This window comes from Podarcis liolepis, assembly GCF_965112155.1.
Source record: "Podarcis liolepis genome assembly, chromosome: 8".
Taxonomy (NCBI): Eukaryota; Metazoa; Chordata; class Lepidosauria; order Squamata; family Lacertidae; genus Podarcis; species Podarcis liolepis.
In genome coordinates this window covers 76,012,529-76,037,694 of record NC_139560.1, presented here as the reverse complement: position 1 = coordinate 76,037,694, position 25,166 = coordinate 76,012,529, and the positions used below count along the sequence as shown (strand labels likewise).

The following is a 25,166-nucleotide window of genomic DNA, read 5'->3' as shown; positions in this document are numbered from 1 at the left end:
GGACAGCTGGTGATACATATCATGACATTCATTGCAAGACAGAAGTCCCTTTTTTAATATGCCCATTTGCAAAAAACAAACAAACTTCTGTATCTAAAAATATCAGATGAAATCAAATCTCTCTTAGTCAAAGGGGTAAAATTTCAAAGCAAGACAAAAGAATCAAGGAGTGACTGCATTTCAAGAATCCTCCATGTAAGAATTTGTTGTCATCTGTCACTCTGCAACAGTGTCTGTTTCCAGAAGCTGGCATCTCAGCTGCCATGCCACGCCTTGAAAACCACTCCACCCATAGGAATCTGAGTGTTGCATCGGGAGAGCTTCAGATAGCAGTTGCATTACTGCACTGATTGTGCAAATGTCTCCTATGGAGCACTCAAGTTTCCCCCCCCCCCCAGTGGCTGTTATTTATTGGTGCGTTAAAGGAAAGCACTGACATTTCATAATGGCCCTTAATACAGTTTGATTGCATCTTACGCAAGGGTTATGCTTTGGGGGTGGTGCACATACACAACCTGCCCCCTTGGAACTACCCTGCGCAAGCAAACCTTTCTTCCAGAGCAGGCATGCTAAGAGGGCCTTAATCCTTCCCACCAAACAAGCTGAGCGCTTTTAAGCTCTCCTCCTTGCTTTTGGCCAAGTCCTGCTCAGTGTGTGGCTCTGGGGGCGCTCTCGCAAAACCTTGAAGGGGCGGTCTGAGTCCCGTAAGATCTCACAAGAGCACTCCAGAGCCTAGGAAGCGAGCCAGAGAGCTTCAAAGCTCTTTCCACGCCAGGAAAGCCCAGCACAAAGGAGCAGTTGATTTGGGCAATTTCAACAGCTTTCAGACACGCATGGTTGAAATCGGGTCATAGAATGGCATCCAACGTAGGATTTCTAGAATTCCAAAAGGGTCCAATCCACAGCAGCTGTGTCATAGCCACTGGTGCAGGTGGAAGACAATAGCTTGCTCACCAGTCCTCTGTCTCTTGGCTACTCCTAGGTGAGCAGCTGTCGAGGCAGTTGCTGCAACGGAGAGGTCTCACCCTGGACTTCGGCTTATGTATCTCCACTATCTGAGCTGTGCGCAAGCAGGCGCAGACTACATCTGAGTGTAACCTCTTCCTGCTCCTCCCTCTTCAATCCTCTTCTTGACCTGGGAGACAGAAGCAGGGGGCAGGAGGGGGAGGTGTGGAAGTCCTTGACCCAACACAGCCTGCCGTATCCCTCCCTCCTCCACCACCTGTTCTTCACTTTCTGAATGGCCGCCAAGACTGTACAACACCGGTCCTGAAAGACCTACATTGGCTCCCAGTACGTTTCCGAGCACAATTCAAAGTGTTGGCGTTGACCTTTAAAATCCTAAATGACCTTGGCCCGGTATACCTGAAGGAGCGTCTCCACCCCCATCGTTCAGCCCGGACACTGAGGTCCAGCTCTGAGGGCCTTCTGGCGGTTCCCTCACTGCAAGAAGTGAGGTTACAGGGAACCAGGCAGAGGGCCTTCTCGGTAGTGGCACCCACCCTGTTGAACGCCCTCCCGGCATATGTCAAGGAAATAAACACCTATCTGACTTTTAGAAGACATCTGAAGGCAGCGCTGTTTAGAGGAGTTTTTAATGTTTGATTGGCGGTGTATAAATGATGATGATGATGATGATGATGATTTTCTATCCTGCATCATCTCCTGCCTCTGACTGTCATCTCCTGGCTGTTACAGGCTCCCCCAGATCACTGCTCCTTTCTTCTAAGTCAGTCTTGCAACTCTACTTCTGCCCAGCCACCACTGCTCAGTGTCCAAACAGCCCCCAATATCCCTCTGTTGGAGGCAATATTCCACTTGCTGGAATTTTAATTGAGGAGTATACTCATGATCCCCTCGAGGGCTTCCTATAGGCACCCGCTTGGCCACTGGGAGAGCAGGATACAAGAGCAGGTGTGTTTTAGGTCCGATCTTGCCAGGCTCTTTTTATAGACTTAGGTTTAAAAGTGTCAGACTCCAAACAGTATAGAATGTCAGTTGTAATTCCCTTTGCCGCTTAACTACAGGTGAATGATGACTCGGTAATGCTTGGAGACACTAATCGGGAAGCAGCCGAAAAGCCAAGGTATTTTAAAATTCACTGCATGGATATCTGGTCATTTCTTAGATTTGGATTATCTCTATATCGGGGTGCCTGGGCAGTGAAAGATTTCACTTGCAAAAACTGCATTCTGCATTTTTGGAAATGTGTGTCAAGTTGAAAGGGCCAACTGGCAAATCTGGCAGCCGTAGAAGAAAGCTCTTTTGTATTCACAACTAGGAAGAGGAGAAATGAATGCAAGTTATGTTGAAATGGGAATTCTAGCATTGGCTTCGTCCTCATATGAGAAGCACAGTCTGAATCTGCTTCAGTGAGCTGAGTGTTCCACCTTGTGGTCAAGTCATTGAACTAGAAGTGATTCAGGAAAAACTGGCAGAAAAGATCAGTGTGCAATAAATTGAAGCTTATTTTCCTTCCCATGGTTTTCCAGTATCCAGTGAGCCTGGGAGGTTCATAACATGAGCCTGGATTTGAACCCTGCTATACTCAAAGCGAGTCCAAAATTCCATGCATTGGATCAAAGTGGCTCTTTGCAGAAGCCAAGAAAATGATGCAGCACAGTATTTTTCAAAGTATGGGCTAGGGATGACCACTAGGCATTGATGCCACAGGTCTATCTTCTGGTTGCACTGAAGACTTTCAGATAGGCCAGTGCCAGTAACAACTTCCCACATGTTGGCTAGAGCAAGAGAGTGGGTCAGAGCAAGGGTCCATTTGGGTGGTGAAAACACCACGCTTCATGGTAGGCCATAAAACGAGCCCTCGGTGCCCTGACCCACGGGTCACGTTTTTACCAAAAAATCTGACGTCCGATTCACTTGAAAATGGTGCCCAACCCCTGCAAATTGCCTGCTGCAAAGTCGTCCGATTCACTTGAAAAGGGTGCCAACACCTGCAAATTGCCCACTGCAAAGTTTGGCGGTACAAACAGCGCATTCCACAGTAGGTGGAAGGCAATACGGGGGAAAATTGTGCTGTTGCTGTGACTTCATAGCTAGAAAACACTCTTTTTGCCTCTTACGTGACAACTCAGCAGAGTTTGTTTGCACATTGGGAGAAACATATTGATGGTAGAGCCGTTTAAGAATGTAACCATTTTGGAACCAATGGTTCTGCCATCTTGGCCTCACCACCAAGAAGGGTCTATCTCTTGTAAGCTTGTCCTAAGACATGGACGGTCATGTAATATCTCTCATTTATGTCTCGTAGCCAAGGAGTAATTATCACTTTGTTAGCATGGCATCTAGTATAGCCTGCTTCTTTACATTTCCAACACTTACTAGATCCTGTTCTATACATTTTTGCTAATTTAACCAGATACCACCAATGCATCATTTTCATATAATTCTCTTTTAGTAGGGTTGTATGCAACAATTCATAAAATATTGCATGTCAATAAAAAGGTCATAAATGCAACAATGTGAAGAAAATATGTATTTTTTAAAAAAAATAATTATAATATAATGATGAGAGTTCATATTCAACAAAACTGGAAAGTCATAGGAACTCTCTGATAGCCTTAGAGTAACTGAAAGAGAACTGAAACTGACGGAGCCTTCCATCCCTGCCTCTGACTGCAGTTTTTCCACATAGGAATTTGTTTTCACAGAAAATCCATTCCTGGCCTTCCCTACAGTTTGCTTTACTTTTTCTTTACTTTTTCAATGTAATTTGAAAGTGGTGTGTGGGATGGTGAGTTGCTGCTATTGTTACGCAGACTCTATCATGTGCCAGCCCTCCAGTACCTAAGCCAAATCCAACCTACACCTGGAATCAAGAGTTGGCGGGGCCAACCATGGTCCGCACCACAGTGAATAGGAAAAGACCAAGGAGCCACAGAGTGGACATGGTCATCTATTTAAAAAAGAAGAGCAGATGAAGATTGCTCTTAGACAGACTTGATCAGTGAGCTCCACCTGACAAACCACTTATTGGGCATGCATCTTGATTTGCTTGCTTATGCAGAAGTTAGATTATATCTGGACTTTAAGGAGCAAGCTGGATGACAGAGCACTTTAATCCACTTTTACTGCACCATCCTAAATCTCCAGTGTACACTGCAATCCCTCCCACAAAATACTAACAAGGAAGTGGCCGCTTCCACTTGGATCAGGCTTTCTTTCTGGCTTTTCTTTCACACTCTCCATGACCAGCTTGACAGGTCCTGGTGGATCCTGTAGGGATTTGACAAAGGAGGTATTTGCCAGGTTCAGGGTATGGAGAGCCGAAAGGGGAGCGTCCAGGGCTGGCATTGCCTCGGCAAGGTCTCCCTCAAACTCCTCCTGTAATCATATCAAATATACCACATAGTCAGGATGAACAGTCCAGTGAAACAATAACTTTCCAAGAACCACCCTTTCCTTTCTTATTCCAGGTGCTGTCACTGGATGTGCCTTGACTGGAATTGATTGAGGGCCCTCTCAGTGGCAGTTCCCCACCTGTCAAATGCACTCCCTGGTGCAATGGGAACGTGGTCACCCAGTAAGTTTTAGAACTCAGTGGGGATTTGATAACCCTGGTCTCCTCTGGCCTAACACTCTAACTCATTCTCATCTTCTCCCTTTCTTTGCTTGCTTGTGTTGATGGGGAGAGGGAGAGGGGTAGAGGGAGTTACTTTTTGTCTTTGGAAGATAAATGCATCAATATTCTTCCTAGATGACTTACATATGTTTGCCAAGGAGGTATACGGAGCCTAGCCTTCTACAGAATTCCTTAGGCAATGGATTGATCACAGCCACTGGTATGACAAGAAGGACACCTCAAGGCTTGCTATTGTTGATGTTCTGTTCCTTTCAGCAAAGGGGCCTCCGGGAGGTGGAAGGAATGATGCTACCTGCATGATGTCAGATTAAATGCAATAGGACAGCCTTTCTCAACTTTGGGTCCCCAATGTTGTTGGACTACAACTCCCACCATCCCTAACTAGAAGGGCCAGGTCAGGGATGGTGAGAGTTGTAGACCTACAACATCTGGGGACCCAAGGTTGAGAAGGGCTGCAAAAGGGCACCATCCTTCCCTCTAATGTTAGGATTTTAGCTAAGAAAGAGCCATGGAGAAAGAAGAAAATCTAAAGGCAATGGGGGAAATGTACAAACACAAAAGCTGGTGCCATAAGAACTGGATTTGCTCATTACCCAGGGAATACTTATAATTAATTAGGGTGGGGAGGTGGAAAACATGGAGGAAGGAGGGGGTCACCCTGACTGGAAACCTTACCAAGAGCACTCCTATTAGAAGGTGAGGGTGCCCAACATCTTTCCTCCTCTAATTTTGGACTCAGATAGTTGCATGTCAATCAGTCTGAAAGAAATAGGGATCAACCTACAAATGGTAGCTCTGTGAGGGATCTCCTAACAACTTTCAGCACCTTTAACAAACTACAGTTCCCAGGATTCTTTGGGAGAGGAAGCCAGGGCAATTTAAAGTGGCATAATAGTACCTTAAATGTATGGTGTAGACGTGACCTTGCCACCTTCACCAGCAGTTTCAACTGTCTGCCTGGGGTCACCAGAAGGAATGCCAAAGCTGCACTGAGACTTACTCTGCCTTCCTTTGTGTCTCACGGGGCATTTCACAAGGCACCTGGCCATTGTTTCCATCAGTGCCTTTGATGATCAAATTTTAGATTTGAGATTTGAGACCACTATTCTGAGGCCACTATTCTGAGCAAGAGAGCACATGTTGTGGTATTTATATGTGCAGAAGCTGCCCCAGGAGTTTAAACATAACACATAACTTTCTTTGGTACGATAAAACATACAGTGCTTGTTTTCTGGGGGGGGGGGATGTTTAGGGGTACTCTCATTTTGACTCAAGGAAATCACCATTTTATAGTTGAAATTGGGGGAAATAAATACAGTAAATGGACAAAAGTACAAAGAACATGCACTACCTCATGCTAGATTCCAACTCCTACTTCACACATTAAATGCTTGTTCAGTCTGAGACTCAGGAAATGAGGCTGCCATCAGGGGTAGCAACAGAATTGAGGATTCACCGTGCTAGAGAAGAAAATAAAATGTTTAAAATTTTTAGTTTCTTCTGTTTGATTCACAAAATGTTTAGGGGTGTGAGTACCTCTGCGTTCCCCCCAGAAAAAAGTACTGAAAATACACACACACACACACACACACACACACACACACACGAGAAACTGGCAGACTTACGAGATTTTACCTACTTATTCAGAGGCACATAGCTGTATAAAACGCAGAGTAAAACTCGCTCTCTCACTCTCTGCACTTGATAAGAGACCTAACTGAAAAGAACTGCCTGCTATGGTGACATCTTAGGATTCCAGACCACATCATCTCTTTCCATAATGCATTTCCCTCAACCACATCTAGCCACTATCTACCACTGCCACTGCTCTTGCTATAGAATCCTGTACTGTTGTGTGTTTGTTATCTGAAGTGACACTTGATTTAGGATCAGGAGGTTGATAAAAAACCTCCATGGTTAGCAAAATAGGAATCTGTTGTTGGTCCATTTAACTTAGCGCTGTCTGCACTGACTGGTAGAAGCTCTCCAGGGTTTCAGGTGTTGGAGATGCCAGGGACTAAAGTGTAAAGCCACGTGCTCTGCCATTGAATTATGACTGGGGATGGGGGAGAAATAATGAGCAGTATCCAATTAAACCATTGTCTCAGTACAAAGATTTCTGCTTGTGCAATGGAATTCCCCCTAAATATGTTCCTCCAACCCTTTGGAGCAGATTTGGGGAGGGTTTGGGATAGATGCCTGGAGGGAGGACTTGTGCAAAAGGAAATCCTTTGCACTTTCCCAATCTTAACAAGGAAGTTCGCCGGCCAGGCTACGTATGCAAAATGAGCACTCACACTTTTCATTGTGGGTGCCCTTTGCGGGATCATGCATGGTGCTACAGTTCCCAGGGGCTTACTGGCAAACAGGGTCTGGCTTGCCTTTCAGTGTTAATTTTTAGGGGTTTATGCCCAACCTCAGTACAGTGGTGCCTCGCAAGACGAAAAGAATCCGTTCTGTGAGTCTCTTCGTCTAGCGTTTTTTTCGTCTTGCAAAGAAAGCCCATTGATGGATTAGCGGATTAGCGCTATTAGCGGCTTTTAGCGGCTTATCGGTTTAGCGGATAAGCGGCTTAGCGGCTTAGAAAAAGGGGGGAAAGGAAAAAAAACCCGCAGGAACTCGCAAGACATTTTCGTCTTGCAAAGCAAGCCCATAGGAGATTCATTTTGCGAAGCACCTCCAAAACGGAAAACTCTTTCGTCTAGCGAGTTTTCCGTCTTGCGAGGCATTCGTCTTGCGGGGCACCACTGTAATCAAGTTTCTTGCTGGGAGGTGGGGCCTGCCCCATTTTTATAAATAGGGGGTGGAGCCAACAATAGCCAGAGTGGCACAGAGTGGTGATTACTTGGGGCCCCATTTCCTTTTCACGTTTCCTTCTTCCCTATCATACTTCCTGCCATGGAGCCAAGCTGCCTTGACAGCTCTTTGTTATTAATTCCCCCCCTTCCTGTTGCTTACTGCTGGCGAGGCCTGTTAGGCCTTCCATTTTTCGGGGGCCTGTGGCCTAGCAAAGCCTATTGAGGCCTCCCTTTGTTCCCTGCCAGCCGCTGGATTGCAGTGGGGGGATCTGCGGCCTACTGAGGCCTAGTGAAGCCTCCAATTGTTCCCTTGCAGATTCTGGACTGCAGCGAGAGGGCTGCGGCCTAGTGAGGCCTTCCTTTGTGCCCTTGCAGCCCCTGGACTGCAACGGGGGGCCTGCGGCCTACTGAGGCCTAGTATAGCCTCCAATTGTTCCCTGGCAGATGCTGGATTGCAGTGAGAGGGCTGTGGCCTAGTGAAGCCTCCCTTTGTTCCAGGGCAGCCGCTGTTGGGGTGCTATTCCCAGTGCATGGTATTTGCCCAATTTTTTGCTGGGCCCTCTGTGGGACCGGGGGTTGGTCTGGATGACCTCTGGGGTTCCCCTTGCACATTGGATTTGTCTACCTGCCCTTTATGTTGGTTTCTGCTCTCTTCACTGTGCAGCGAAGTGCATGTCATAAGACAATGTTTACATTCCACAGTCAGAGTACTGTTGGGTTTTCCCACGGGAATGGGAGACTGGATGTGACGTACACTGGTTTCCTGTTTTTCACTAGTTCTCTCGGTGTTCTTTGTTCCGAGAAGGACGGTTGCTTCTCTGCTCCCGCAGAGGCAAGATGCATGTTTGTAATCTCTCACCATTGAAATGAAAATAAAGCAAAGTTAAGCATGTGGCACATACTGCTCATCCTTCCGCTGAGTAAAGGACTCTGCAAATACAACATTTTTGGTTCCGGGCCCAGAAAGACGCAATCAAACTGAAGGATGGACGACTCCAGAAGCCGAGTCGGAATGCCGGCAGAGGAACAGAGAAACGGATCGGCGTTATTTGCTCTGCGCTTCGAGTTTGATTGATGAGAAGGTATGTGCTCATGCTCCGGGCAGCCTGCCAGCTTCTAGTTTATGGTTTTATGGCTGGACTTTGAACTTTTAAAGCCATTTTGCCGCGATACAGGCAAAGGCTCTAAGGCACAAGCTCACAGGCTTGGGAGGTTTGAAAACCCGAAAGTACTTTTACAAGTGCTTTTGGAAGCAGCTGTACACAGACGCAGCTTGTTTAAAGCAGCAATGATGGCTAATGCAAAGCTGGCTGATGCTTTTGGGATTCCTAAGCTCAATAAGAAAAACTATACGGACTGGGTACTCTATGCAGAGGCTGTTCTGCAGAAAGAAGGTCTGTTTAATGTTATTACTGACAACCCCCCAGCTCCAATTACAGATGAATGGGCTACTAAGGATTCCAAAGCAAGGGGAACACTTACATTGATAGTATCCCCAGAAGAGCTCTGTCTGTTGCGTGGAAAGACCACAGCCAGAGAAATTTGGGACACTTTAAGAGAAGCTCACTTGAGGACAGAGGCTGGTTCCTCAATGTACTACTATGCCAAGCTGCATGGTATGGCTCTTGCTGAAGGTGGAGATGTGCGTACACATCTGATGGAAATGCAAAATCTAAGACATGAGCTGCAACAGAGAGGACTCAACTTTCCAGAGGCTGTGTATTCCTTCATGATACTACATTCTTTGGGTCCAAGTTGGAAGTCCGTTGCCACTCAGATTGCTGTTCAGCCAACTGCTCAGCTCACAGTAGCATATGTTACTGCCGTGATCCAGAATGAAGCAGATCGCCGGGGTGCTAGCTGCATAGGTAAGGAGGAGTCTTCACAGACGTCATCCCAGAGTGCAGTGGAACCACCAGAGGGCGCCAAAGCTTTGAAGGCAGTGAAATGCTACTCGTGTGGACGTCTAGGCCATATGAAGAGGGAATGCAAATATCCCAGGGCCAAGACAGAGCAGCGCAGTGGAAGCTCATCGCGTGGAAAAGGCCAAAGCAAAGGCAAAGGTCCAGTGTCCAGGACAACGAAGCACAAGGCAGTGGTCTCACGCTTCACTCCAAACGTCACAAAGGTCCAGAAGACGTCTAGATCTTTCTTTGTTGTTGATTCAGCAGCTACCCACCACATGTGCAACGATAAGCGACTGTTCGTGTCTTTTACACCGCAGGAAGGTGCGATTCACCAGGCGGATGACCACACGATCCCCAGTCAAGGCTACGGAACTGTTGTTCTTCACAGTTTGGACTTATCGATACAAGATATGCTTTATGTACCAGATGCCACACACAATCTACTCAGTGTTATGCAGCTGAATGAACGGAACATTGACGTTTCATTCAAGAACAAGAAATGCACCATCACAAAGAAAGACGATTATGTATTGCATGCTGAATGCGTTGATCGTTTGTTTGTTTTGTATTATGATGATGTTGTGCAGAATGAAACTTGTTGCATTGCAGGTACTAACAAAAGTTTGCATGCAGGATGTATTCACGATTTTCACAGGAAATTTGGTCATTTGCATTTTGAGGCAGTATCTAAAATGCCTGCCTTGGTTGAAGGTATGACTATTAAACCCTGCAGGTACCACATGAAGTGCAAGGCATGCACAGCAAACAAGGTGAAAATGGCTGCGAAAGGTAAGGTGTCTAGTAGGCAAGCTACAGAACCATACCAGGTTGTTCATGCTGATTTAGTTGGTCCACTATCACCCTCTTTGGGTGGAAATTGATGCATTTTCCAGGTATATTTATGTGTACAATCTCAAGCAGAAATCAGAGGCTTTTCCAAGGTTCAAGGAATTCTGTGCTTGGTTGGAAAATGTGCATGATAAGAAGATAAAGACTCTTTTCACTGATCGCGGGGGAGAATTCACTTCTCAGCAGTTTGAAGCTTTTCTGACTGAGAAAGGAATTCAACACGATATGTGCAGTCCTCGCTCGCCATGGCAGAATGGACTTTGCGAAAGGGCAAATCAGACATTGCTTCAAGGATTAAAAACCTTGCTGCATGATGCCAATCTTCCAGAGAGTTATTGGGCCGAATCTCTCTCGTGTTTTGTTTACAGTTACAATCGCAGGTTATCTTCAACGAATGGTTGTACCCCCTATGAGAAGATGTTTGGCAAGAAACCGTACATCAAACACATGAAAATTTTTGGTTCTGACATGTGGGTTCACACACCACAAAGCTCCAAGTTAGGCAAGCGTGGATTGCATGGTATCTTTCTAGGTTATCAGAAAGGTTCTTACAGAATAATGATGACTGACTCTAAGACAATTAAGCTCACAAGGTTGAGCACAATGCCAAGTGGGGGGAGAATGTGGGAATTTTCCAATGTTATCCTGATGACAGTGATGAGACTGAGGATAAGCAACAGCAAAAGCAGCCGCAACAACCCACACCCACTGATGAAGGTTTTGATTCTGAGTCTGAAACTGAATCGGATAATTCAGAGGATTTCAAGAGTGCGAAAGCCTCTATGCGACCCTCTGAAAGCTCTGATCAGGAATTGGAAGAACCATTGTTCACCATAGGCCACTTTTCTCCTAAGAAGGAAGAGGAAAGTGTTGAGGACTTAAGGATAATTCGCAGGTCACAAAGAGCCACAAAAGGCAGACCTCCAAAGAGATTTGCTGATGAATTTGCTAAGACAGCAGTAGCAGCTGTTAAAAGCTCCAAGAAGGTATTTGAACCTTCAAGTTTCCAAGAAATCCAGGATTTGGATTCTAAGGAAGCTGAGCCATGGTTAAATGCCATGAAGGCTGAGCTTGATTCCTTAGAAAGAAACAAAACATGGGAGCTAGTTCCAGTAGTTCCAGGAATGAAACTGCTTGGAAGCAAATGGGTCTTCAAAGCGAAGACGGATCGAAATGGCAAGATAGTCAGACACAAAGCCAGATTGGTAGCCAGAGGTTTTGCACAGGTACCAGGTGAAGACTATCACGAGACCTACTCACCCACAGTGAGATATGAGAGCATTAGGCTTATGCTCAAGCTAGCTGCAGAGGAGAATCTACACATTAGTCACCACGATGTGAATACAGCATTTTTGTACGGATCTCTAGCTGAATCACTTTATATGTTTCCACCTGATGGCGTACAGGTAAAACAGGGATTTGTTTATGCTCTAAAGAAGTCCCTTTATGGTCTCAAACAAAGTGCACGGTGTTGGCACACAAAACTCACTGAAGTATTGTTTTCTCTAGGTTTTCAGCAAGGGAAAGCTGATCCATGTGTATTTGTCAAAGAGGAGGGGCAAAAGAAGCTGTATTGTTTGTTTTATGTTGATGATATTTTATTCTTTTGGAAAGATGTCACAATGTACAATAACGCCCTAGCTCAACTGAAAGAGCACTTTGACATGAAAGATCTTGGTGAGGTAAACAACTACCTATCTCTGGAAATAGAGAGAGATCAAAGTGGTAACATTCTAGTACACCAGTCACGGAAAATTGCTGATGTGTTAAGCAAACTGAACCTGATGGATGCTAACCCTGTAGACACACCGATGACAACAGGCTATCAGGTAGATGACACTGAAGAAGCATTTTCTGACACTACACTGTACAGAAGTGTGCTAGGCAAGCTAAACTTCATTGCCAGATGTTCAAAACCTGACATTGCTGTTAGCTGTAATTTGCTAAGCAGACAAGTTAACAATCCTACTGTTAAGGATTGGAAAGCTCTAAAACGCATAGCACACTATTTGAAAGGCACTATGCATTACAGACTGAGATTTAACAATCAGAAGTCTGGTGGTCTTGAGATTTTTGCAGATGCAAGTTTTGGAAGTGACACTACAGACAGGAAAAGTACGTCTGGAGTTTGCTACATGTACAATCAGGGTCTATTTGATTGGTCATGCAAGAAGCAAACAACAATTAGCTTAAGTACTTGTGAAGCTGAACTGAATACACTGTCTTATTCACTTAAGGATTGTGAATGGTTGTTACAATTGTGCAAAGACATGAAAATTCCTGTCAAATGTCCAATCCAGGTTTACCAGGACAACAAAGCATGCTTAGCTTTGCTGAATTTGGAAGGTTGTAAGCAAAGCACGAAGCACTTGCAATTGAAGTTGCAACATGCTAGGGAACATATTCAGAAGGGACTTGTAACGGTGTCCTATATGCCAGGTAATGAAATTCCTGCTGATGTATTGTCCAAGATTGTATCAAGGGATCAACACTGTACCTATGTACAGAAGTTGGGTTTGTACTGATATTGTACGAACACGCTGCCCAGTGATGTTCACAGAAAGGGGGAGGATGTTGGTTTCTGCTCTCTTCACTGTGCAGCGAAGTGCATGTCACAAGACAATGTTTACATTCCACAGTCAGAGTACTGTTGGGTTTTCCCACGGGAATGGGAGACTGGATGTGACGTACACTGGTTTCCTGTTTTTCACTGGTTCTCTCGGTGTTCTTTGTTCCGAGGAGGACAGTTGCTTCTCTGCTCCCGCAGAGGCAAGATGCATGTTTGTAATCTCTCACCATTGAAATGAAAATAAAGCAAAGTTAAGCATGTGGTACATACTGCTCATCCTTCCGCTGAGTAAAGGACTCTGCAAATACAACACTTTATAGCCCTGTGCATTGGCTTGCTAGCATTCATGTCATTTCATTCTCTCTTGTTTCTTGGCCTGCTCTAGTCTTGAAGCCTGGGCCTTGCCCTGTGGCAGACACGTGTAAATTTATGAGAGCCCGCCCTGAGGAGCCTGGCCAGTTCCTTGTTCATGCATCTGGCCACCCTTTAGAAGAAGAAGAAGAAGAAGAGTTTGGATTTGATATCCCGCTTTATCACTACCCTAAGGAGTCTCAAAGTGGCTAACATTCTCCCTTTCCCTTCCTCCCCCACAACAAACACTCTGTGAGGTGAGTGGGGCTGAGAGACTTCAAAGAAGTGTGACCTGCCCAACGTCACCCAGCAGCTGCATGTGGAGGAGCGGAGACGTGAACCCAGTTCCCCAGATGACGAGTCCACCGCTCTTAACCACTACACCACACTGGCTAGTTCACAGGAGTGCTGCGTAAAGAGAGGTCATGTGGTGAAGCACCTCGAAATTGAAGTTGGTAGGCCTGTTCTTTTCAGACCTGATGGCGTGCATCTTTCCAGCCCTGTGAGTGAGCTCTTGTTGTGTGACATCAGGCATGGCCTGATGGAGTGGTTGGAGGTAAGTTGAATGGTTTTCCAGATGTAGGTGGTCTTGGTGGCAAGACTGTGAGTTCGTGGTCTCAGGTGGCGGTTATGGCCTTGGGTGGAATCCTTTAGTCTTTTCTTCCCTACAGTGGTACCTCAGGTTAAGTACTTAATTAGTTCCTGAGCTCCGTACATAACCTGAAACTGTTCTTAACCTGAAGCACCACTTTCGCTAATGGGGCCTCCTGTGCCGCCGTAGCACGATTTCTGTTCTCATCCTGAAGCAAAGTTCTTAAGCTGAAGCACTATTTCTGGGTTAGCGGAGTCTGTAACCTGAAGCGTATGTAACCTGAGGTACCACTGTATATGGTGGGGGCAGGGCATGAAGTGGTGACTCACCCCATTGCAGCGGCGATTCAAGGGTCCCCCTCTTAAAGGGGTTATATATATGGGTGTCACTGACCCTACACTGAAAGGTCATCAGTGAACTACCCTGCGTGCGGGGATTTGGGCTTGGCTGCCTGCTACACATATGTCTCGCAGAGCGCCCCCATATCCCATTTACTCTGATGAGCCCCAGTCCCCCCCCGGCTGGGGTGCTGGGGGGGTACACGCCCAAGACCTAAGCCAAAGTCTTCCTACATTTGGAAGTTTAATAAAGTTGTGGCCTAATTTTATTTCTTCCTTATGATCCCTGGGGGCTGTGGTTGTCGCCGCCTGGTCATGCAGTGCATATGCTACATTGGCTCTGGCCTGGGGGAACGCTCTGTCTCATGAGACCAGGACCCTGCAGGACCTGATTTCTTTCCGCAGGGCCTGTAAGACAGAGTTGTTCCGCCTGGCCTTTGGCTTGGAATCATCTTGATCCCCTCCCCCTCTTCCCCCCCCCTCTCTCCTCCTGTGATGGAACTCCTATTTGGGGACTTCCCTGGTTTTTTTCTGGCCCATGTAGGACCAGTCTGGATAGTTAGCCTTGGTGAACACTTGACGTTTTCATTCCCAAAAAAGTTTTCATTTGAGTTTCTACTGAAATGAGGCTGCAATTTAATGTTGTATTTTAATCTTGTTTTTTAAGTTGTATTTTAATCAATTGTTTTTATACCTGGTTTTAGCCGCCGTGAGCCCGGTCTTGGCCTGGGAGGGCGGGATATAAATAAAATTTATTATTATATTATTATTATTACTTAGGTAATCAGTGCGCAAAATGCATATATTTCTGAAAATAACATGCAGAAATGAATTATATTGGGGAAAATGGCTTGCAAAAATGGATATATTAGGCAAATACATACAAAAGTGTGTATGTTAGGGAAAATTAGCACTCAAACGCTAATGAATTTTTTTTTTTGGCCGGGGGGGGGTATTGCAAACCGGTGTGGAAATCAGCAGAACTGAACATAAAATTGGGAAAATGAGAAACCGAAATTAGTGGATTTGCTCATGCCTAGTGATGTCTGCAACTCTTCACCATGGCAAAATGGGAGAAGAGAACCTAGGGGTGGGGCATGTTGGAAAGAAAGGTCAGGTTTCATTTAACTTTTTTGCTCCTTTTCAAAGGATTGGCAAAATGATGGCTGCGAAAAACCTCCTCCTGACTCCTTCAAAATCTTACTACGTCTTCAACCTGCACAGTTTCTCCCGGGTCATGAAAGGAATGTTGCTCTGCCCACAAACCCATTTGCAGGTGTGAAAGCTACACTTGATTTTATTTCATCAAATAGGGGCACCATCATCACCATAAAATTTAGCTTCTTGGGATTGTGGCTGCGAAGGAAAAGCCTGAGCTGGAATAGAAGAACAAGCTGATTGTAGAAAGTGCAGCAAACAAGAAACGGCTGGAGGAAATTGAAGACGTAATCCTGGAAGTTCTTTCCAAGTCAGAAGGAAATATCTAAGAAGATGAAACAGCTATTAAAATCATCTCTTCCTCCAAAGGGTTGTCTGAAGAAATCTCTGAAAAGCAAGAAATTACCACTATTACTGAAATGGAAATAGATACCACCTGAATTGGGGTACAAGCCAGTGGCCATTCATTTAGCAATAGTCGTCTTCTGCATGTCTGATCTGGCTGACATGGAACCAATGTATCAATATTCCCTGATATGGTTTATTAACTGCTATGTCCAGTCTCTTGCCAATAGCAGGAAAAGTGACGTTTTGGAAGAAAGGATTGACTTAATAATTGAACATTTAACAATCACCAACTACAACAACTGCCGATCCCCGTTTGAGAAGGTCAAGCTTCTTTTCTCCTTCCTTCTGACTATAGGGATCGTGAAAGGGAGAGATGAGATTGATGGTGAGGTCTGGCGTTTCCTACTGACAGGTGAGGTTGCACTCAAGAACCGGGATGCGAATCCTGCCCCAGAGTGGTTGTCTGACAAATCATGGGCTGAAATTGTGCATTCCTCAGGGCTGAAAAACTTGCATGGGCTGTTGCATCATGTGGAGTCCAATGATGTGGAGTGGAAAACGATTTATGGTTCTGCCAAACCTCATGAAGAAGAGTTTCCTGGTGAATGGAATCTAGTCACAGGTCTGGACCGCATGGTCATCCTCCAATGCCTGAGACAAGATAAAACCATCCCAGCCACCCAACTCTTCATCGCAGACAACATGGTGAAGATAAGTATCAAACCCCCGACCTCTGATTTTTGTTCTGTTGCCAGGTGCTGATCCCATGGCATGTTGGTTTCTTAAATACCCAACATGATATCCTTCTTTTATGATACTGCCTTTCCTGTTGAACAAGGCTATAATCTGCATCTTTCACTACCCACACCCTGAGCAGCAGCTCAAACTCTGACCCAGAGGAGGAGTGCACAGCCAGATTTTTTAAAAAAAATGGCAGTGCAAGCAGATGAGGAGGAGGAGTATGGATTTGATATCCCGCTTTATTACTACCCTAAGGAGTCTTAAAGCAGCAAACAATCTCCTTTCCCTTCCTCCCCCACAACAAACACTGTGAGGTGAGTGAGGCTGAGCGACTTCAGAGAAGTGTGACTAGCCTAAGGTCACCCAGCAGTTGCATGTGGAGGAGCGGGGAAGCGAACCCGGTTCACCAGATCACGAGTCCACTGCTCTTAACCACTACACCACACTGGCTCTCAATGAGGTGCTGGACCCAGACCTGGGTTCCCCATTCTAAACTCGAGCCAGAGATTCCATGTCCAGTGGCAGTAATGCTTCTCAATGCCAGTTGCTGGAAACCACATAAGGCAACAGTGCTGCTGTGTTCAAAACTTACGTACTTGCAAGTTGCCCACAGGCATCTGGTTGAGCATTATGAGAGCAGGATTCGTGACTAGATGGGCCATTGGTTCTTATTATGCTCTTATGAGACTCCCAAACTGGGATCCCCAGAGGCAGCATCTCTGGGGTCAGATTCATCTGTAGGTCCAACCTTCCCTTCTGCCCCAGGGCCTGTTTTACAGCACACAAAATGCAGCCAAGGAAACTCAGCAGAGAAAGACCACAGTCCATGGTACCCTTTTCATGGAGAGGTTCACAGGTTCAGTTGCTGGCCATCTCCAAGTAAGGCTAGGAGAGAAATCTGCCTTAAGCCATGGAGAGCTGTTGCCAGTCCGTGTTACCCTAACTGGGCTAGATGAACCCATGTTCTGACTCTGTATAAAGTAGCTTCCTACTGACATTCTTTAATTTATCTGTATGTTGTGTGCAGAAGTCTTTGCAACAGCAGCTTGCCTGAAAGTCCTCAAAAAAGCACTTTAATAATAATAATTTTCTTTGTACCCCACCCATTTGACTGTGTGGCACCATAAGCAGTTTCCAACATATATAAAAACATAATAAAACATTGCCTATTAAAAAGCTTCTCTTTACACGGCTGCCTTCAGATGTCTTCTAAAGGTGACAGTTACTTTAAATGAGAAGATTCGGTTTGGGTTTCTTGAATAGCGTTCCTGGCACTAAAACCCTGCACATTTATTAAAACAATTTGTATTTAAATATTTGACCCTAGGCTTGATGATTTCAGCATGGAAAGCATCCGGACTACTTCACTTGGCCAGGGCCAAGGAACAATTGCAGCAAAGATGATTAATCAGGCTATCGTGGATGGGACTAAGGTTGTGCTGCAGAACTGCCATCTCTCAACCAGCTGGATGTCTGCTTCAGGGAAAAAAGGGTGAAGAGGTCATAGTACCTGAGAGTACTCATGACAAGTTCAGGCAAGAATTCAGTATCTATTAATCAGTCTACATGAATGCTGTACAAATCCTGTTTCCTGGGCTCCAGACATCTTATGCTGATCAGGAAAGGGGTGCAATGAAAGTTCTGGTCCCCTGGGGCTCTGGGGTCACGGAGAAAGTGGCAGCAGGCTTTTTTTTTTTAAAGGCAATATTAGGTAAATATATCTTCCCAGTGTGGTCATGTCAGATAATATCACAGTGAACAACAGGGTCATGCAGGTAAGGTCAGGCTCCTTAGCATGGGCCTCAATTTAGCAGTTTCAAGTTCAGGGCCAAGGTCAAATATACATGTTAGTATATAAAGCCCTTAACAGCTTGTCCCTAGTTTACTTGTGAGATTTCCTTATCCTATATATGCCCATGCAACTGCTTGGCTCTGTGGAACTGGCACTGTTACAAGTGCCACATAATACTTGATCCGCATTTGTAAGAAAATGATATTTTCAGTTGGAACTCCCAAGCAGGTACAGTGGTGCCCCACAAGACGAATGCGGGGAAAACTCGCTAGACGAAAGAGTTTTCCGTTTTGGAGGTGCTTCGCAAAACGAATCTCCTATGGGCTTGCTTCGCAAGACGATAATGTCTTGCGAGTTCCTGCGGGGTTTTTTTCCTTCCCCCCTTTTTCTAAGCCGCTAAGCCGCTTATCAGCTGATCCGATAAGCTTATAAGCCGCTAATAGCACTAATCCGCTAATCCGTCAATGGGCTTGCTTCGCAAGACAAAAAAACCGCTAGACGAAGAGAATCACAGAACGGATTCTTTTCGTCTTGCGAGGCACCACTGTACCTTCATCCTACTCTTTTTGGTGCCTGCTAAAAACATCCATAAATGTAGAATCTTGACATACATTTTAATTTGCTCCCTGCCCATCGTTGATCTTATTTATTTTTCAATGTTTTCAATAGTTGTTTCCTTTTTTTAGATGATTTTATGGTTTTACTCTTTTTGTAAGCTGCTTTGAGCTTTGCTTGCAATCAAGTGGTGTATAGATCATAAGAAATAAATAAAAATAAAAATACACCCAGATTTAGGCAAGCCCTATCAGGACCATGGACAGGTCCTGTGACCTCCAGTGGCTGCAGTTTTCTCTTGATTGTAGTTAATGGGTGGATGTTGTCCCAGCAAAGAGGTTGAGGTTGGCAAACCCTGTCCTGCAATTAGCCCTGCCTTTGCAGAGGAGCTGGCTGTGTTCTTTAAAGGGCTATTGTCCAGTTCCATAAATGCTAACATCTACACGGCTGAAAGATGAAATGCTACAGGGGACTCACCCTAAGGGTTTGAGTCACAAATCCCACCTCAGCCCACTCACAAAGCACCATCACAAACCCCACCTCAGCCCACTCACAAAGGGCCATCACAAACCCCACCTCAGTCCACTCACAAAGCACCATCACAAACCCCACCAAAGCCCTCTCACAAAACGCCCTCTCAAACCCAATAGTACATTGGGATTTGTGACAAAACTCCATCATCCCTAGTAATGCAAGGCCAGCTAACATCTGGCTGCTTATTAAAAGTGTCCCACTGTAGGTTCCAATTCCCCCCTGAGCCCACTGTATGAGGGCTCCGGTCACCTTGTGAGCAGAGTCATATTTAGTCTTCTGTTTTAAACAGATAGTATCTCTGCATGCTCTATAAACACCTTACCATTTCATTCAAATGCGTTGTTTCTATTCCTAGGTGAATCTAACTATGGTAGGAGATTACTCGACAACAAGGACAGGCTTCTCCAGCTCTCTGTTCTTTCCAATTGCATTTTGTAAAGCTGCAGAAGTCCTGGAAAATGATCAGCTTTCCCCAGAGGGGGAATATTTTGTAAAAAGTCCATTCTTTTGGGAGGAGTGGGTTTGTTGTTCAAGGCCTCCCAATCACCTTGACTGCACAACCGGGATTTGCTGGGATGTGGCTGAATCCCACCCAATACTGGTCTGGAAGTCCTCTTTGCTTTGCTCCCAGTTTTCTTTCTTGCGTTGAGCCCAACTCTTTGCTTTGTCATTTCATTCAACTTCGCTTCTGGCTTTCCCCAGTTCCTACCTTGGCTTTCATTTTCAGGTCAGGGTCATGGCTTTGAGCCCCTGCATTGCAGGATGTTGAACTAGATGACCCTCTATTCCATTCTAGCTCTTTGATTCTGTTAACTTCATAATCCGTCCATTCCTGTGTAAGGTCTTCCTTGCCCTCTGCCTTCCCCTCGCTGCCCCAGATATTAATCTTCTGGTGGTTTTTGGCCCCATCTGCACCATACATATAAAGCAATGTCATACCTATTTACACAGTCATGAATTCCCCCTCCAAAATCCTGGGAACTGGAGTTTATTAAGGGTGCTGAGAGGTTAGTTCCTCTTCCTAGGGAACTCTGGAGCTTGCAGCTCTGTGAAGGGAACACAGCTATTAGATTTTGGGCATATATTGATGGATCACAAAGTTTATTTGAGTCTGCTACTTTTATTATTTCCCCCCCCCCCTGTTTTGTTTTATGTTGCTGTTTGATTAGTCAGGACACACACACACACAAAATCACAATCACACTCTTTTGTTTATTTTCTATGGGACAGACAGCCACAGCAGCATTGAAAGCAGTAGGATATGTGAGGCACAACGTCAAAGGGGAAAGCTATTATTATAATCAGCTGGACAGGAAGAAATGACTGGATTGGATATAGAAGAAAGAAGAGGATGAGTCAAATATGAAACATGGACTGCATGTCTGAATAATTGTTCCACCCCTGAGCTTTTGCCGTAACCAGATAGTAATATTGGCTCGGCTAATTAGGCTACACAATACCTCACTGCACCAGCTCACTTGCCTTATGGATATGCTTTGCAGTATTCAAGCTTTTAGTTCCTTTAAGGCCAGAACTCAAAAGATGGAGATTCAAAGGGGGACAACATATGTCTCATGCAGTGAATGGGCTGGACACATTTTAGAGGATGTGTGCAATGACTGACATTCTGGGGAAGAGTAACTCAGGCCTCTTACAATGATGTTTCCACAAATACCACACAAGAAACAATTCGCCTTAACAGAAATCAAAGAACAGGACTCTGCATTTCTGCCTTGTGGAATTCTCTGAAGGGATAAAGGAGCACCTAAGTTGCGCTTTCAAGACATCTGCAAGAAAAAGGTTTCTTACTTGAGCCAGACCCTGTTGACACAAGTGCTACCAAGAGCACAAAACACTTGGAGAAGTGTTCATAAGCTGCTGTTCCCCACATCACCCTATTCAAATGAAACAGCTCAGGCTGACCTGTGTTATTCCTATGGCAGCCCGAGACACCACTGTCCTGATAACCTTAGGTGGGTTATCCCATGCTTTGTCTGGAGTTTGTCTGCCCCATTGTAAGACTCAGCTGCCAGCTCAATTGGCTGCTGTGCGTGGAATGGGATTGAAGATTCACCGTTTTGTTTTTGCTTTTTGCTTCAGGCAGCAAAATGTGTTGGTCTGGCTCTGCATATTGACTGATAGCAAACTGTTCCTATTGGTAATAATGTCACTTTTGCTGCATTTGAAAGCCATTTACCCTTTTCCAACTTTCAGGCAGACGACTTATTCATGGGGCCAGTTCAGCCTTGTTTGGAATTTCTTCGCCATCATTGCAGGGTCATGGCTAAGACATCCCCCATCCATCTCACTCTTTCCATGATGACACTGTATATTGCTTTGCTTGATAAGGATCCTGTGAGCTTCAACTTCCCGCTCTCCCACCTCCACCTTGTTGCACCCTAAGAATGAGGGAGCAACTGCATTAGTTCTCCCAACTCATTTGTGCCCTAGAAAGTTATGGAAATGTCATGGAGGAAGCCCATGTTGAGCTGTGTCCAGCTTAAAGTGCAGAGCACACTGGTATGTGTATGCAAAGGAATGAACTGGGGAAACGTAAAACTGTAGTAAAGCACATGTGCTGCTGTTCTGGAATTTTTTTTCTGAAATTATTCTAGTTCACCCAGAATTCAGGAAGACTGGGATGTAGGAATGCTCTGGCTAAGCAATAGGTGGCAAAATACAATTTCTAATCAGGCAGATCCAATCCTCCCCTTTGCTTTACATCTTGCAGTACTTTCATTTTAACTTGTGGTTTTCTTCATTGCCATAACACCTAGATAAACCCCTTTTGCCATTCTTTAAATAGTGAATCAGTCGCGAGAGGTATTATTTGAAATAAAAATATCATTCTAGGCAAAACATTCATTTTTATCACTGAAATTTTGCCTAGCAATGACAATTTTAACTTTTCCCATCTTGGCATAATAATTCAAGACAGGGGTGCCAGCTTACATCACAATCCAATGTTAAGTTTATATTGGGGTTATCTGGTGCACAGAGGGCATTTCAGCAAATGAGCTGCAAATAGGTAAGTTGTTAGGTGAACAGCCTAGGCGGGAAAGTGTTCTGGGATTTAAAAGCTGTCTAAAAACAATATTCACCTGCTTTTCTTTTTTCATAGATTACAATGTTGATTTTCTGGATAATTCTCTTGGTGTCAATTTCTGGCACCAAACATGCTGAGGTAACAAAAAAATGTGACTAGCATAGGGCTTGCCGATACGAAGATCGGCAGTTTGAATCCCCATGACGGGGTGAGCTCCCGTTGCTTGGTCCCTGCTCCTGCCAACCTAGCAGTTCAAAAGCATGTCTAAGTGCAAGTAGATAAATAGGTACCATTCCGGTGGGAAGGTAAACGGCATTTCTGTATGCTGCTCTGGTTTGCCAGAAGCGGCTTAGTCATGCTGGCCACGTGCCCAGAAGCTGGACGCCGGCTCCCTCAACCAGTAAAGTGAGTTGAGCACCACAACCCCAGAGTCGTCCGCGACTGGACCTAACAGTCAGGGGTCCCTACGGAGGTAAAACATTTGCATTTATTGCTAAAAATGTCTAACCCCCCCTTTCACTGGCAGAGGAAGAGGAGTGCAGAGGGAGCACACCACCCCTGGCAGCATGATCCTGGCAGGGTGCCATTGCAGCTGCCCCCGCGCTGGGCACCCCGCCCCCACAGGCAGCGCTTCCCGCCCCCAGGACGCACGCCCTGCCCCGCCTTCTCTCTGCCCCCCGGTGCCGGAGCATGAAGCTCCACCATTGCCCCTTTTGTGGGTGGGGTCACAAGAGAGTGAGTGTGATGCAGTTAGCGTGTTAGGCCAGGGAAGACCAGGGCTATCAAATCCCTACTGAGAATATATTTGATGTCATTACAGGAGGAGTGTGAGAGCGACCTGGTGGAGGGAATGCCCGCCCTGGAAGGTCCGTTTTAGGCTCTCCATACCCTGAAACTGACAAATACCTCATTTGTCAACTGCATAAACGATCCACCAGGACCTGTCAAGTTGGGCATGGAAAACGTGAAAAAAAAGCCAGAAAGAAAACCTGATTCAACTGGAAGCGGTAATTTATTTTTTTAATCCTCTATTGGGAGGGGTTGTCATGTGTTTCTTTGTTGATACTGAGCATTTTCATCATATCACTTTATATTATATATTCAGACATTCAACCAGTAGACTTTAGTCCATTAGGGCAAGTGGGGAACTGCCCTAAAAAGCTAAGCCTCTGTTAGCCAGCCCCCATCTGCTCCTGTTCCTCCTTAGACCCAGTGTTGCTGTTATGGAACTCAGCAGCAAGGAGGGTGAGGACAAAGCCAGAATTAGTTCACTCTGCCTGTCATTGGCTCTAATTCCCTACTACTGTTGACTCTCCTGTACTCTGCCCTACAAGTCCAATGGGCACCAGCCCCTCCCCCTGCATTCAATGCAGTAAAATGAACCATAGATGCAAGTGTCGTTTTATGACCTTATCCATTTCCTTTGGCTTAAGAATCACCTGGATGCTCCCAAAACTATTACAGGGGAAAGAACAGCAAGGTTGAAAATCTTCCAGATTTTTAAAATGAGATATTTATATTTTGACAACATTTTAATATATATGTATTTATTTGAAATTTCAGGTAGTTCCAAAATGGTTGTAAGGGACCTGAAATTCCTCGACTCCTTGAAGACTTCTGACAAAGAGAATTTCCTCCCAGCTGTAATGAAGAGAAGGAGAGAGAAGTTGTGGACTTTCAGCCAGGTGGACTTTCAGCCATCTTTCATAGAGCCAGCTGTATCAACTGCCTGCAAAGGAATGTGCAAAGGAGTTGGATCCATGGAAGCGTACGACCGGGTAGCAAAGGTGGTGGCCCCAAAACATCAAGAACTCTGGAAAGAGGAAGGGTTGCTCACTCTGCTGATGCAGAAGCTCAATACAGACAGAGACAAACTAAAGAAAGTAATTGACCGCCTCCGGGACCTGAATGATGAACTTGAATCACTTAATAACCTGTCAGGGAACTGCCATCAGAGGCACGGGAGAAGGAGAGGGTCTCTGATTCTGCAGGGGAAGGTCCAAGCGCCAGAGGGAGACTCAGCCGGGAAGAAGGGGAAGAGAATGAGTGTAACACCAGGGATCCAGGAGAGCAACGGGACAGGGAGGTGCAGGGGCTCCAGGACTCTTCGTTGGAAGTTAGCGAGGAGAGCCCAAGCACCCCGCTGCCCACGCCCACCCTGCGCAGGAGACTCCCGCGCAGTGAGAGGCGGAAACGATTGGGCGTCAAACAACTCTTATGTTGGCAACGCTTTAAGAAACGCCCACAGACAGATTCTATGAGTGACTAAGGGCAGCCACGCTAAGATGGGCTGCGCAGTCCGGAGGGTTTAACCAGGCAATCCGATGCTCAAACGGAGCAGGATTACGCACGAGTAACTCCCAACCACTACATAACCGGAAGAAAGAACTTGAAAACAGCATTGAGGAATGCTCTCAGAAGCTGGACAGGGCTGAAAAGATGAGCTTAGGAGGAAAGGAGGATAGGGGCACGGAAGCAGCAAGCTATAAGGTGTCTGACTCCACTTACGTAAGGACTTTGGAGAACGCCATCCAGTTTGGAACCCTAGTCTTGCTTGAAAATATGGGCGAAGAAGAGTTGGGTGCCCTCTCAGAGCCAGTGCTGCTAACGGCAACTTTCAAACAGCAGGGTGGAGAGTACAGGAGACTGAGAGAGAACGTTCTTGAGTACTCAAGCAATTTCAAGTTTTTACTCAATGGATTTCAAGTGGAATACTGCTTGGAGGAGTCTGACCACGTCACCAAGGAGCCCATGTCTCTGGTTATGTTGAAACAGGTAGATTTTATGGAAATTTGTACAGTAGTGCCTCGCAAGACGAAATTAATTCGTTCTAACAAAGTCCAAACAAAGCCAAATTTGGTACAACAAGAGTTTATTAAGTGCTCTTTAAAGTCACACATGCTGTAAAGAACATTTCAAAATTCAAACCCAGATTTTTTTAAAAAAACAGCAGAGTGGCCCAATGGTCACAGAAAATCATAAAAA

The 25,166-nt window shown here is 45.5% G+C and overlaps 3 long non-coding RNA genes across 15 annotated transcripts; 1 reads left to right on the top strand and 2 right to left on the bottom strand.

The window, feature by feature from the left end:
• Positions 1-512: 512 nt before the first annotated feature.
• LOC310714419 lies at positions 513-14,089 on the bottom strand. 5 transcript variants are annotated; one of them, XR_014529732.1, is made up of 6 exons: positions 13,457-13,492; positions 13,040-13,210; positions 7,562-8,031; positions 5,955-6,063; positions 4,147-4,344; positions 513-1,135 (listed from the first exon to the last, which is right to left on the bottom strand). It is a non-coding gene; the product is annotated as an uncharacterized lncRNA (long non-coding RNA). The 5 variants fall into 5 exon arrangements; XR_014529731.1 differs by lacking the exons at positions 513-1,135; positions 7,562-8,031; positions 13,040-13,210; positions 13,457-13,492 and adding an exon at positions 13,999-14,089 and having other exon boundaries at positions 3,739-4,344; XR_014529733.1 differs by lacking the exons at positions 513-1,135; positions 7,562-8,031; positions 13,040-13,210; positions 13,457-13,492 and adding an exon at positions 6,901-6,956 and having other exon boundaries at positions 3,739-4,344.
• On the top strand, positions 13,619-23,884 carry LOC310714385. Of its 9 annotated transcripts, XR_014529665.1 has the most exons (7): positions 13,619-13,633; positions 15,869-15,925; positions 16,013-16,286; positions 17,582-17,746; positions 22,257-22,319; positions 23,002-23,188; positions 23,745-23,884. It is a non-coding gene; the product is annotated as an uncharacterized lncRNA (long non-coding RNA). The 9 variants fall into 9 exon arrangements; XR_014529663.1 differs by lacking the exon at positions 16,013-16,286 and having other exon boundaries at positions 17,597-17,746; XR_014529664.1 differs by lacking the exon at positions 16,013-16,286.
• On the bottom strand, positions 23,709-24,972 carry LOC310714402. Its single transcript, XR_014529705.1, has 2 exons — positions 24,558-24,972; positions 23,709-24,115 (listed from the first exon to the last, which is right to left on the bottom strand). It is a non-coding gene; the product is annotated as an uncharacterized lncRNA (long non-coding RNA).
• Positions 24,973-25,166: the final 194 nt, after the last annotated feature.